Raw genomic sequence first — 14,360 nt, forward strand, 5'->3', positions numbered from 1 at the left:
TTAAGCAATGCAATAGGGTTTCAAAAGATGATTCTCCAAGCCAACGTTTGAAAAAATTTAAACACAATTTAATTTATAGTAAATAAACATAAGTGATGGTTCTTGTGAGATTAAAAATGATATCTACTTACAACTTATATATAAATTTTGCCAAACAAAGGAAGTTGACAATAGAAATATTCTTTATAATGTAAAATCTATCTCAAGAGATTTTTAAAACAATAATTATATTTTCATTCATCCTTCGTTAAAAAGTACAATTGATGAGTAAGTCACAAAGAAGTCAAAACTCTCAAACAGTTATTGTTGACCTCCAAAAATGTCGTCAACAGATCTTCGACCTTGTTCCCTCCAAACCTGCACACGGAACACCCCGTTAGAAAGCAAAGGCCATAGGTCCAGAAAAATGTCTGACGATCGTTTGCACTCCAACGGTCAAGTCAACGATCGGATGAAAAGAAAATAAAGAGTACAAGTGTCAGGAAAGGGAAATTGGCGAGAGTTAGAGAACTTACCTCATTTGTGAAATGAATAACATATATATATATATAATGTAATGGGCCATGTGAGGCTTAAGGCTAATGGGCCAAGTCCAAGCCCAATCCCAATCCAATAGAAAGGCGCAATATGAATTATTTTATAGGTATAACAATAGTCCTCTCAAGTCTGAGTCGTACATTCATGTGTGGGTTGGATTTCGAAATATAAAGAATTGCCTTGAGAATATTACCAGCTCCAATAAGTGAGGAATTATGAATTGCCTTAAAAAATATTTGCGTGAGCCTGAATAAGTGAGGGCTTACGAATTGCCTCGAAAGATGTTGCATATTATTTTTCGAAATTTCGATAGCATTTCCTCTGTAATATAAACTAAACCAACTTGCAATTCAATATAATGTCTCAACTGCACATATATAAAATAAATTGGATCCATTTTCCCCATAACAGGTCATACGCTTGACGATGGTGTAGATAATGTGACATGCATACTAGTGCTAGTAAAAAGTGTCATGGGTCATGAGACATTCTAGCAGTGATGTGACACACATACTTAGCAGCAATAATATCATGCATATGTTAGCATATGAATTAGTAATAATGTAATGACATTGAGATACTAGTATCACAACAGTCCCACAAGGGCGAGTCAAATATTTATATGTAAGTCGGACTTGACATATAAGCCACTGTGATGAAGTTGATGCAAAGATGAGATTGTAGATATAAGCAGTTGAAGCGATGTTCTGGACATAAGTTGCAAAGGCATCCTGGTATTACCACTGTCGACTGACTTGATCGTTAGAGTGTATGTTAAAGCTTTTAAGTAGATATCTCTTGTCAACCAAGGTGCTAACCCACAAGGGATGACACACAGGAGTTAGCAAAAACTTTGATAAGTTGATTGACAACTCTTAACCGAGGTGCTGATCCACAAGGGACGACGTACAGGAGTTAGCAGAAGCTTTGATAAGATGATTAGCTACTCTTAACCGAGGTGCTGATCTACAGGAGACGACGTACGACAGTTACCAAAAGCTTTGATAAGCTACTTGATGACTTGCGTAGAAGCCTTATAGAGTTGTTGATGGGCTCATCTCGATCAAGTCATTGACCCACAGGGAACCATGCGTCGGGATGTAGAAGCTTTGTAAAGCTGATGGCCTCATCTCGATTGAGGTGTTGACCCACAAGGACAACACGTAGGAGATAGCTGGAAGCTTTCTAAAGCTTTTACTATGCTCGAACGAGGTGCTGATCCATAGGAGACGATGCGTCGGGATATAGAAGCTTTGTAAAGCTGGTGGGTTCATCTCAACTGAGGCATTGACCCACAGGGATAAAGCGCGGAAGATGGTTGGAAGATTTGTAAAACTTTTGCTACGCTCGATCGAGACACTGACCCATAGGAGACGACTCATCGGGATGTAGAAGCTTTGTAAAGCTGATGGGCTTATCTCGATCGAGGCGCTAACCCATACGGACGACGCGCGGGAGATGGATGGAAGCTTTGTGAAGTTTTTGCTACACTCGATCGAGGCGTTGACCCACATGGAACGACGCGTTGGGATGTAGAAGCTTTGTAAAGCTGATGGGCTCATCTCGATCGAGGCGCTGACCCACAAGGGACGATGTGCGGGAGATGGCTAAAAGCTTTGATAAGCTGTGGATAGCATCTGATAAGGCGGGGGATAGTCATCCCGTGAATTACTATCGAACTATCGAAGCTTCATAAGCTGGCCTCAGATAAACTAGGACTTAGAGTTAAGCTCGATGATAGTGAGACGGGGAATAAGCATCTCGCCAATAACTCTCAAACTATCAGAGTATTAGTCAATTGTCTCGAAATGAAGAGGACTTGGAGTCGACGGTAGCAAGATACAAGGATAAGTCATCACGCGAAGCCAAGGATAATCATCTGGTGAAGCAGGGAATAAGCATCCTGCAAATAACTCGAACTATCAGAGTCTTAGTGACTAGCCTCGGAATGACGAGAACTTAGAACCATGCTCAACAATAGTGAGCGAGGAATAGTCTCACCAAGCTAGGGATAAGCATCTGGCGAAGCGGGGAATAGACGTCCCGCAAATAGCTATTGAACTATCGGAGTCTTAGTGTCTGGCCTCGGAATGAAGAGGACTTAGAGCCAAGCTCTACGATAGTGAGCGAGGAATAGTCTCGTTGAGCCAGGGATAAGCATCTGGCGAAGCGGGGAATAGACGTTTCGCAAATAGCTGTTGAACTATCGAAGTCTTAGTGATTGGCCTCAGAATGACGAGGACTAAGAGCTAAGCTCAACGATAGTGAGCGAGGAATAGTCTCGCCGAGCTAGGGATAATCATCTGGCAAAGTGGGGAATAGACATTCTGCAAATAGCTCTTGAATATCGGAGTCTTATAAGCGTCTCGAATAGACGAAGTCTTACAGCTAGGCTCGACGATAGTGAGGGGAGAGGAATGAACATCTCGTGAGGCTAAGAATAAACATTGTCGAGGCGGTGAATAACATCCCGCGAGGCGAGAAATAAACATCTCGCATGGCCATGAATATACATTTAGCGAGGCATGGAATAAACATCTCACAAGGTGAGGAATAAACATCTTGCGAGGCCAAGAATAAGCATCTGACGAAGCGGGGAATGAACATCTTGCGAAGCGAAGAATAAGCATCTCGCGAGGCTGGAAATAAGCAAATGGCAAGATAGGGAATGAACATCCCCGAGGCGAGGAATAAACATCTCACGAAGCTGGGAATAAGTATTTGGAAAGGCGGGGAGTAAATATCCCGCGAGACAAGGAATAAATATCTCACGAGGCCAGGAATAAGCATCTGGCAAGGCAGGGAATGAACATCCCTCGAAGCGAGGAATAAGCATCTCATGGGGCCAAGAATAAGCATTTGACGAAGCAGAGAATAAACATCTCGCAAGACCAAAAATAAGCATCTGGCGAGGCGGGGAATAAACATCCCGCGAGGCGAGGAATAAACATATCTCATGGCCATTAATAGACATCTGGCGAGTGCGGGGAATAAACATCTCGCAATGCAATGAATAAACATCTTGTGAGGCCAGAAATAAGCATCTGGCGAGGCGAGGAATGAACATCCCACGGAGCAAGGAATAAGCATCTGACGCGACGGGGAATAAACATTTCACAAGTAAGGCCATTAAAGACTCCTTTTTCAAAGGCAGACACGTCTGGCAATTAGTCTCTTCCTTTATTCAAGGAATGAGGGTTCTAAAATAACACATCTGATAATAAAAAGTTCACGAGCTAGGCTTACTTTCAATAAATAAGAAAGCCACGAGCTAGGATTTGCCTTCAATTATAAGAATAGGCATTTGGTGTACATAGTCATAATTTTGTATTTTCTAGCCAAGTTGTAGTCTATAGCATCAAGAAATCAATAAAAAAGGCAAATTCTCTTCAATTTTTTTTTCATGCGTGGTGCTGACTGAATTACCAATGCTGGTAGATGTAGTGGAAAAGATCTCTCAGCAACTCCCACATTAAAAGCTTGAACCATTAGATTACAAACAAGAGCAACTAAATCAGAGAGATACATAGAACTTGCAGTTTTCAACCTTAGAAGATGCATCATCTTGGAGCTTCCCAAGTTGTGCTTCTTCCATTGCTTATTCTAGGTGTTTGAGTAATTTGTTAAAATTATTGTTGCGATCATTAATTTTTGAAGTGGCCAAGTTCCAAGAGTTCCAGGCTTTACCTGAGGAGATTCTTTCACCTTTAATGGTTCATGTATGTTGTGGGTGCAAAAATTGTTTTTCAACTACCACCTTTGTGGTTTACCTTACTACTGAGATGATGCAAAGAGTAGCTTATCTCCTTTGTATTCAGGACATTGATTTTAAGAGCATTAGAACTTCCATGACAACTATGGCTAACAACAACTCGATGAAAGCCAATAGAAGCACTAGAATGCCATACCTCAGCATTACTAATAATTTTAGAAAATGCCCCTCGAGTAAATAGCAAAAAAGGGCCAAATTATGAAGCCAAATCATAGATGACCAGGTTGGAATAAAGAATAATCCAAATTGCATCTTGACTGGAAATATCTCCAATGGCAAGCTTGTTCCCAAACAATGTGCCACAACATATGGGTAAATCCTTAAGGTGTTTTGTTTAAACAACTAGTGTGTGGCACAAGAAGTTCAGATTTTCATAAATGCTCTTTTCCTTGTCAAACCTAGAAGTTAAATAGCGCGCTTCACCACCCAATCCAATGAAAGAATTCTAGCAAGAATACTAGATTTCATTATGACGCCACCAAGTAAATTCTAGATATAAGGAAACCAAAGCGATAATCGTAGTGCTTTGGAGGCTAATGTCGGCTAGCGTAAAGCTAAGACAGTCTCAAAGTTGTTACTTGTGGTTTCTTATAATTGCTTCACCTCAAATTCATAGGTATTGACGAATTTTGAAGGCAGCTTTGAAGATAAATAGGTATGTATAGATTGTAAGTATTATGCCTTAGGTCCAATCAACTTTGGATATAAATACTTTTAATATATAATTGCCACGCGATTTATGTAACGTGATTTTTAAACCGCAAGTGTACGGTATCAAGTTTTGTAATATAGTAAAGAAGTTAGGATGTCGAACCCACAGGGATTGATATTTGAATCAATTAAGTACTATAATTATTTTAGCTTTCCCTTTATTTAGAAGATCAAAATTCGAGTCAATGTTTTTATGTTAAATTAAAATTAAATAGAATGAACAATGCAAGTAAACGAGGGCAAATTATGAAGTTTCTTATCAAATTATGAATGCCTAGGAAATGATTTCACCGTACATTCGACAATATTTTTCAACCGTATAACTATTTCTATCAATCTTTCCAAATTTATAGGCAAGAATGCTAAATTGATTCTATTTTCCTCTCTCGAGCACCAAATAAAATCTATTTTTATATTTCAATTCCAATATCTCTATTCCGAATTAAAAATATAAAAATTATCAAGCACGTGGTTCTTAATTAATACATGCCTCAAATATTCGCACTTTCTCTCGATACCTACGAAATCTAGGTTATATTGTCTTAGATCACGCCTAAATTTGCCTCTTTCGAGCGCCAACATTTAGAACATCAAATCAATCAATTAGTGGTTAGTTAATTGAAAGCATTGCGCACAAACAACATAAATAAATAAATGGAAAGATCAATTGAAATAATTAAAATGGAATCCAAACATGTCTAAAGTAGGCTACATCATACTGTAAGATTAAAATTTAGTGCATAATTAAAGGAATTGACATGAATAAATTAATAAGAAAGAACATAGAGATGAAACGAAATAGAAAAACTCATTTTTACTGCTCAATTTCTTCTTCCACTATTGCCAAATTCTCTCAATTAAATTCCTCTTCTTTAATTGTATTGACCAGTCGTGGGTTTGTCTCTAGATTTTTGCAATTGACCAGCTAGAATCCCCTTGGATTCATCTCCAAATTGTCCCCTGAAGATTCTTGTAATTGGCCGGCTAAACTCCTCTTTCCAGTCATGTGTTCTTGCCGACTGCTTCCCTTTTTCCTTGCTCATTTCCCCCCTCTTAATTAGGTCTTTTAGGTAGTATTTATAGTCTCCTCAAGTGTTGGACGATTTTCGGTTGGAATGGGCCGAGAAAGAAATCCAAAAATATCAAAATACATTTCCCCACATAGGCGGTGCCACGGCGCTGCCCTTACTGTCCAATTCAGCTTCATGGGGTTTGGGCGAAAAATTCTTTCTGTGCGTCCTTCAATATTTTTAGCATAACTTTATCGTTCGATGTCTAATTGAGGTGATTCAAAGCTCGTTAGAAAGCTAACTCAAAGGGGTACGAATTTTCTTCAGATATTATTCTTCGCTTCGATCGTTTGATATGTAAAAAATGAGTCTCAATGTAAGGATGAAATTTCGAAGCACAACTTTTCGGTTAGAAATTGATTTGTGATCATATTTTGACTAAATTTGATTCCTTTGACATCTTTTTTCATACAGTTGACTCCTCGCATGCTCGGATCTTCATTGCGAGGTTCAACACAACTTTTCAATAATTGCTCTTTAGTCCCCGAACTTTGGATCTCTTACAATTTGACAATTTTCTCCAATTTCGCCAACTTTTGCTTATTTCTTTCAATTTCATCAACCTACATCACAACATCAAAACACACAATAAAAAGCTCTAAAACACTCTCAAGAGTAACAAATTAGGTGGCACAAATATTATGAGTGTAAAGCACTCATCAATAATTAATTCAATTTAATAGCAGATGTGTTATTTAATTAATAGACAATTAAATTAAATAATAGATTTCGTATATTCAAATCTTCATGATTTATTAATTACAAGGAGTTGTGATTATGAGATACAAATTACATATAATTGAATCTTAAATCTCCCAGCATGTCATGTAAAAGCATGTCATTCACACCAACTTTAAACATCTTCTTAAATTACTTTAAGCACTAAGTTATTCATAAATATAAGAAGTTCGTGCTTATTTTCCTTATCCAAGCCACCAAATGCACAATGACATTCTAAGAATGGTTAGCTGGCAAATTGATTGTTAAAAATCTAAGTAAATGGCCCACTCATATCATACTTAATAGAGTGCAATTATGAAGTAAAGCACTTTGGTGACTAGCAGCCCATTCAAAGCAGGTTTCAAGTGTTAAACTTAGCCAAATGTAGTGTAGATTAATGGCAAATAGCAGTTGACACGAGTAAAAGAAAATTGTAGCCATGGAGATAAGAATGGGAATGAAAATGGAATAATTAAAAAGATTACTCCCCTTTGTATAAGTTGTTGTCGTTGATTTGTATGCCATGGGAGATGACTTGGTTTTGTATTAATTTATCCCTTTCGAAATTTTCCAAAAAGAATCGAAGCAGGAGCTCAAAACATGCAATAAGATCAAGTATCCCAAACGCTTTAGAGCCCATTTGAACCACATTATTTGTAGAATGAGAATGAAAAATAGAGCCGTTATGGGCTCCATACAAGAGATATAAATTCAAAAATGGTGGTTTGATGTGATGGATAACGATCATATTTTTCATTTTAATGAAGTAAAAATGATGCTCAAACAGAGCCTTAATAAATTATTGGAGCCCAACTTCTCATGACCCAAGAGTTGAGCAGCCCAAAAGAGATCTTCAAGAACATTTTATTTTGAACTATTGGGCCAGATTGAAGAAAGAAAAACCCAGACTCTAAGGCAGTCAATAGTGTGTAAACTCAGGGGCGGACCCACATGGATTCATGTGGGGTCAAATGACCCCACAAAATTTTGTCTCTATTTTTTTTTTTTTACAATCTATTTTGATGCACTCGTCGGGATGCCAAATGAAGTCAAAATATTGCATTCTTAATATCATTTTGAAATACTCATGACCTAGTTTTTCACTCATTAATGACATGCGAAGTGGTCAAATATAACAAAAGTTATGACATGTTAAAGTAGGCCGCTTGAAACTAGTATTTTGGAAATTTCAATAATATCATAAATTTAAAAATTCGTTTGCGATAATGTGCTATCTGAATCCACAAATCTTCTATACCATGTAAAAGTTTGTTTCAAAAACTATATCGTTTTCATATCGAATGGTCCAAACGAATATCGAAAATAGTTAAATATGTATGAAACATATGACTCAAAAAAGACGTCTAACTCGTTTTTTTTTTAAAAATTCAATTAATTATTATTTTTGCACGATAAATTTTCCAATATAATTTATGTCATTTCATTCGGAAGTCTTACATGAAATATAACATAAATTTTTTAGGGTCGTTACGAATTAAATGCAATTTGAATTACTTTCGAATTATATTTGCTTTAAATTTGAATTTCATTTACTTCCTGAACTAAACTTGAATTTTATTTTAATTCATTTAATTTCTATATTCAATTTAATTTACTCAATATTAGCTCAGCATTTTTCAATAAAATTATAAACAAAACTATACAAGTAACAAAATTTATTTAATAATATTAATAATGATATAATTATACGACGTTTTCAAAGTGTTAAAATATATATTAACTTATTTTCATTAATATTACGTTGTTTATTAAAAAAAATATTTTCAAAATTTTGGCCTCACACTACTAATAGTCTGGGTCCGCCCTTGTGTAAACTAGCCAAAAATCTGTTCATGTGTCAGGGAAAAAACTGCAAATAGAACTTAAATTCTACAAATCATCCCTATTTGAGCACGCCATATAGAGTCTTGTACCTATCAAATTAATGCAGACAGAAATTGGATAAAGCACGGTGTTATCCTGTAGTGAATTAACAAGCCGTCGCAATGTCGGAGATTTGACTCTCAATGGCCGTCACCTGAATTCATGAGATGCAGCGGCTGCTTCAATGAGGGTCACTAGACTAAAACTTTTTAGGGCATTTCATCGAGCTGGTCGTTTGTGCCTCTAAAATGCTCTTTGCTTATAACACAACATTCCTATAAGATTTGGTCCTCATTTCTCTGTTAGAAAATGCCATTTCTCACACCTAACAGCTCCATCTTGGCCAAAGCTTGGTCATTGGCATGTGTTGAAAGACCATTCTTTTCTTGGTTGGCAAAGGCAAAATATGCAAAGGAAGTTTGAGGATGAATTTCCATTTCCCACTTTTAATTATTCCATGTCACCCCCAATTTGATGGTAATAGCCGCCCTTTCAGAAAAAGATGCGAGAGTTTTTTGTTTTTGCTTGCTGATAATTCTTTCTATTTCTCACCCCGACGACTTCAATACATATGTCGAATAAAAGCCTAAGAAATTTTGTGTTTTTGGTAACTCCCATCCAGTAGCTATCTTTCCTTTCATTTTTCATTGCATTCTACACTACTTTTGGTAGATAAATTGTTGGAAAAATCCCTCTTTTTCGATGGCTTTTTTGGATGAGGCGGTAACATGGTTAATGTATCGTTTCTTACAAATAGCGTCAATTTGTTGACTCCAAAAATGTCGCCAACAGATCCCTGGCCTCTTTCCTTCCAAACCTGTAAACAGAACACCTTGTTAGGAAGCAAAGGCCGCTGATCGAGAAAAAGGTCCGACGATTGTTTGCAATCTGATGGTCAAGTCAACGGTCAGACGAAAAGAAAATAAAGAGTACAAGAGTCGGGAGAGGGAAATTGGCTATAGTTAGAGAACTTACCTCATTTGTCAAACGAATAGCATAAATGTCGAAAATGTAATTAGCCATGTGAGGCTTAAGGTTAATGGGCCAAATCCAAGCCCAATCCAATAAAAAGGCCCAATATGAATTATTTTATAGGTATAACGTCGTTGATATTGCTCACGACAAGCAAGCAAAAGAGACCTTGTAATTTTCCCGTGTTACATGAGTTAGGGTGTGTGGTCTTCAATGGAAAAATTTTAAACTTAAATCAAACCATCATTATCATTCAAACTAAACCAACCCGATCCAATTTGCAGTTTGGTTTGGGTTTAAATCGCATCTTCTAATTCCTTTTTCCGTTCAGTTTAAAATAACGGAAACATGAAAACTAATTAAAAAATGTCTTTCTAACTTACTTGATAGGAAACGAACAATGTATCAATGACGAGAAAACAAAGCCAATTATTTCGGCACATAATTGCGTGAGAATGAGAGTATTTCACCGTGATGTTAAAGCATCTTCTATGATTGTGTAAAATAGATATTTAGATTTTCAAAATGGTCAGAAACCTCTCTAGACTTCAATGAAGAAATGGAAAGAAAATTCAACTCGCATTTTGTAGCAGAATATATATATATAGGACATAAGAAGCAAAAAATGGATTTTGATCTACCCATTTGAATAGAATTTAGATTTAGATCCAACACCTAAGACTATAACTGAAGTTATTAAAGAATGGCCAACACCTAAGACTATAACTGAAGTTAGGAGTTTTCATGGATTTGCTAGTTTTTATAGGCGATTTGTAAGAGATTTTAGCACCATCACCACACCGTTGACTGAAATAGTAAAGAAGAGTGTAGGTTTTCATTGGGGAGAATCTCAAGAAATTGCATTTAACACAATTAAGGATAAGCTATGTAAAGCACCTATTTTGGTATTACCAAATTTTGATAAAACATTCGAGGTTGAGTGTGATGCATCAGGAATAGGTATAGAAGCAGTGTTAATGCAGGAAAGGAGACCTATTGCTTACTTTAGCGAAAAGTTGAGTGGGGTAGCATTGAATTATCCGACATATTACAAGGAGCTATATTCACTTGTTCGAGCATTGGAGATTTGGCAGCACTACTTATGGCCAAGGGAATTCGTGATACACACCGATCATGAATCTTTGAAGCATTTGCGAGGTCAAGGTAAGTTGAACAAAAGACATGTGAGATGGGTGGAGTTTATCGAGACATTTCCCTACGTCATCAAGTACAAATAAGGTAACGAAAATATAGTTGCTGATGCATTGTCTCGAAAGTACGTGCTTTTAAATTCATTAAGAACTAAATTACTTGGTTTCGAGCATATTAAGGGCATGTATGAATCTAATTGTGATTTTTCTAGTATTTATGCTTCATGTGACAAATGTGCATTTGATAAATTCTATAAACATGAAGAATATTTGTTTAGAGAAGGTAAGTTGTGCATTCCTAATTGTTCTTTGCGTGAATTATTGGTAAGGAAAGCACATGGGGGTGGTCTAATGGGACACTTCGGGGTTCAAAAGACTTTAGATATGTTAGGGGAACATTTTTATTGGCCTAAAATGCGACATGACGTAGAACAAATATGTGGAAAGTGCATAACTTGTAAAAAGGCTAAGTCTAAGGTTCAACCCCATGGTTTGTATACTCCTTTGCCTGTACCTAGTGAACCTTGGGTAGACATATCTATGGACTTTGTGTTAGGTTTGCCTAGGACAAAAAGGGGTCGGGATTCAATATTTGTAGTGGTCGATAGGTTTAGTAAGATGGCACACTTCATGCCATGTCATAAAACTGACGATACTACTAATATTGCAGACTTATTCTTTAGGGAAATAGTACGTTTACATGGAGTACCTAAAACTATAGTGTCTGATAGGGACATGAAGTTTTTGAGTCATTTTTGGCGTGTTCTGTGGAGTAAGTTAGGAACTAAGTTATTATTTTTTACAACTTGTCACCCATAAACAGATGGACAAACTGAGGTAGTTAATCGAACTATGACTCAACTACTTAGGACAGTTATCAATAAAAATCTGAAATCATGGGAAGAGTGTTTACCGTTTATAGAGTTTGCATATAATCGAGCTACACATTCTACTACTTCGTTTTCTCCTTTTGAAATTGTTTATGATTTTAATCCATTAACACCTATGGATTTAATGCCTTTGCCTGTGCATGAACGAGGTAGCTTGGATAGGAAACGAAAAGCCGAGATGGTGAAAACACTCCATGAAAAAGTCAGGATGCAGATTGAAGAGAAATGAAAGCTGATTGCATCAAAAGCAAATAAAGGAAGAAGATGCGTTACATTTGAGCCTGGAGATTGGGTCTGGGTGCATTTTAGAAAAGAGCATTTTCCAGAACAGAGGAAGTCAAAATTGCAACCACGAGGCGATGGACCGTTTCAAGTCATCGAGAGGATCAACGACAATGCATACAAAGTGGACTTACCAGGTGAGTATAATGTTTCAGCTACTTTTAACGTATCTGATCGCTCTCTGTTTGATGCAGGTTCAGATTCGAGGATGAATCCTTTTAAAGAAGGAGGGGATGATATGATCCAGGAGTCGAGCCCGACGACGGAAAGTGCGAGACGAGACCCGTTGATAGTCGATGGCGGACCAATGACGCGATTAAGGGCAAAGCAAGTGAAACAAGCGATGGGATTGCTCGTTCAAGAAACTATTGATGGAACCATGTTCGGGACTCAAAATGGGACAAGTTTCGTGTTCGGGTCGAAGGCCGAAACAAAATGAATCAATGCGTTACAAGCAGCCGAAGACGACACTGGGCAGTGCAACCATGCGGCCGCACGGTGCGGCCGCACAGCATGATACCGAGAATCAAAGTGGCCAAAATTCTACTACCATGCGGCCGCACGCGTTTTAACCATGCGACCGTATGGTTCACTTCTGGGCACGATTTTCCTTTTTTTCCACGTTTTTCCTTATTTTACTAGAATTTCATTTTTAATCAAATTTCTACCATATTGGACGAATATTTTAGGAATTTTATTAGATTATTAGAATTATATTTCCTTTTTAACTCCTATTCGAGGAATAGTATAAATAGGAGAATATCTTTTCATTGTAAGGACCTTTGAACTTTGACTATTGCTTAATATTATAGAGAGAGAGTTATTCTTCCAATTTAATTATTCTTCTTGAACAATCTTGGAACTTATCAAGATTCAACTTTTTGTGGCGTTCTATCAATTGGATTGTGGGTTCTTTCAATTGTAATCAAGGGGTTTTAGGTTCTTCGCTAATCTAGGGTTTCTTGATTCAATTCTTGGGGTTCAAGATCCAAAACCGGGTTAGTATTGGCGTTCTTAGGTTTCGCATCAATCTCGTTGTGGGTTTCGTAGTTTCCATTGCTACGGGGTTCGCATCAATACCTTTGCGGTGCCTAGGGCTGCGGCTTCGGCACCTTTGCCATCGTTTTCGACTCCATTTTCGATGAGTCGTGCAATTCGACCAGATAAGTTTGCTGGTACTGATTTTAAGACATGGCAGAATTAGATGGTTTTCTATCTCACTAAGTTGGGCTTTGCACGTTTCCTCACTGAGAATGCCCCTATCGTGGCTAAAAACGACACTGATGTGCATAGGCCTGCAGCTTGGGACATTTGGAAAAGTGCTTATTTTTTGTGCCGCAACTATGTTTTGGATGGCCTACTGAATTCTCTGTATCACGTATATGTGGTAAAGAAGTCTGCTAAGGAGCTCTGGGAGTCTTTAGAAAAGAAATACAATACCGAGGATATCGGATCTAAGAAATTCTTAGCCAGTTGGTGTATGGACTTCGAAATGATTGATTCATGTTCAGTGGTGAGCCAAGTGCAGAAGTATCAAGTGCTTTTGCAAGAAATGCATGCTAAGGGTCTGACCATGTCAGAATCTCTACAGGTGGCTACTGCTATTCACAAGCTACCTCCTCAGTCGAAGGCTTTCAAAAGCTATTTGCAGTATAAGAGGAAAGAGATGTCTTTCGAGGATTTAATTATCAAGCTGCGCATTGAGGAGGATAACAAACGGGCCAAATGTAAGTCAGATAATTCTTACTCTGAGAAGGCTAATGTATTGGAGTACGACCAAAGTTCTGGTATTAAGAAAGTTCACTCCTTTAAAGTCAAACAGGGTAACGAAAATCGAAAAGATAAAAAAAGACTATGAAAGGGTCTCAGCTGAAGCCTACAGGTGGGGTAGGAAAGAAACCTAAGTTCCAGTTCAATGGAAACTGCTTCAATTGTGACAAAGTTGGGCATCGATCAGCAGACTACCGTCAGCCTCGAAGGGATAATAAGCATCGTCCTCAGGCTAATATGGTTGGAAATGAAAGAGATCATCTCTCAGATGAAATGTCTAAGCTAAACCTCACGGCGGTGATTAGTGAGGTTAACCTAGTGGGGTCTAACCCAAAGGAGTGGTGGCTGGACACTGGGGCCACTTGCCATGTCTGCTCCAACAGGAGCATGTTCACTACTTTTGCACCAGTTACAAATAGTGAAAAGTTGTTCATGGGAAACTCTGCAATTTCTTAAGTGCTTGGTAAAGGTAAGGTGATTCTGAAGATAACATCCGGCAAAGAGCTTACTCTGACTAATGTGATGTACGTGCTAAAGATTCGCAAGAATATGGGCTTTGGGTCTCTTCTGAGCAAGAATGGATTCCGCATGGTCTTTGAGG

The sequence above is a fragment of the Olea europaea genome, unplaced genomic scaffold (assembly GCF_002742605.1).
Source record: "Olea europaea var. sylvestris unplaced genomic scaffold, O_europaea_v1 scaffold1273, whole genome shotgun sequence".
NCBI classification, from domain to species: Eukaryota; Viridiplantae; Streptophyta; class Magnoliopsida; order Lamiales; family Oleaceae; genus Olea; species Olea europaea.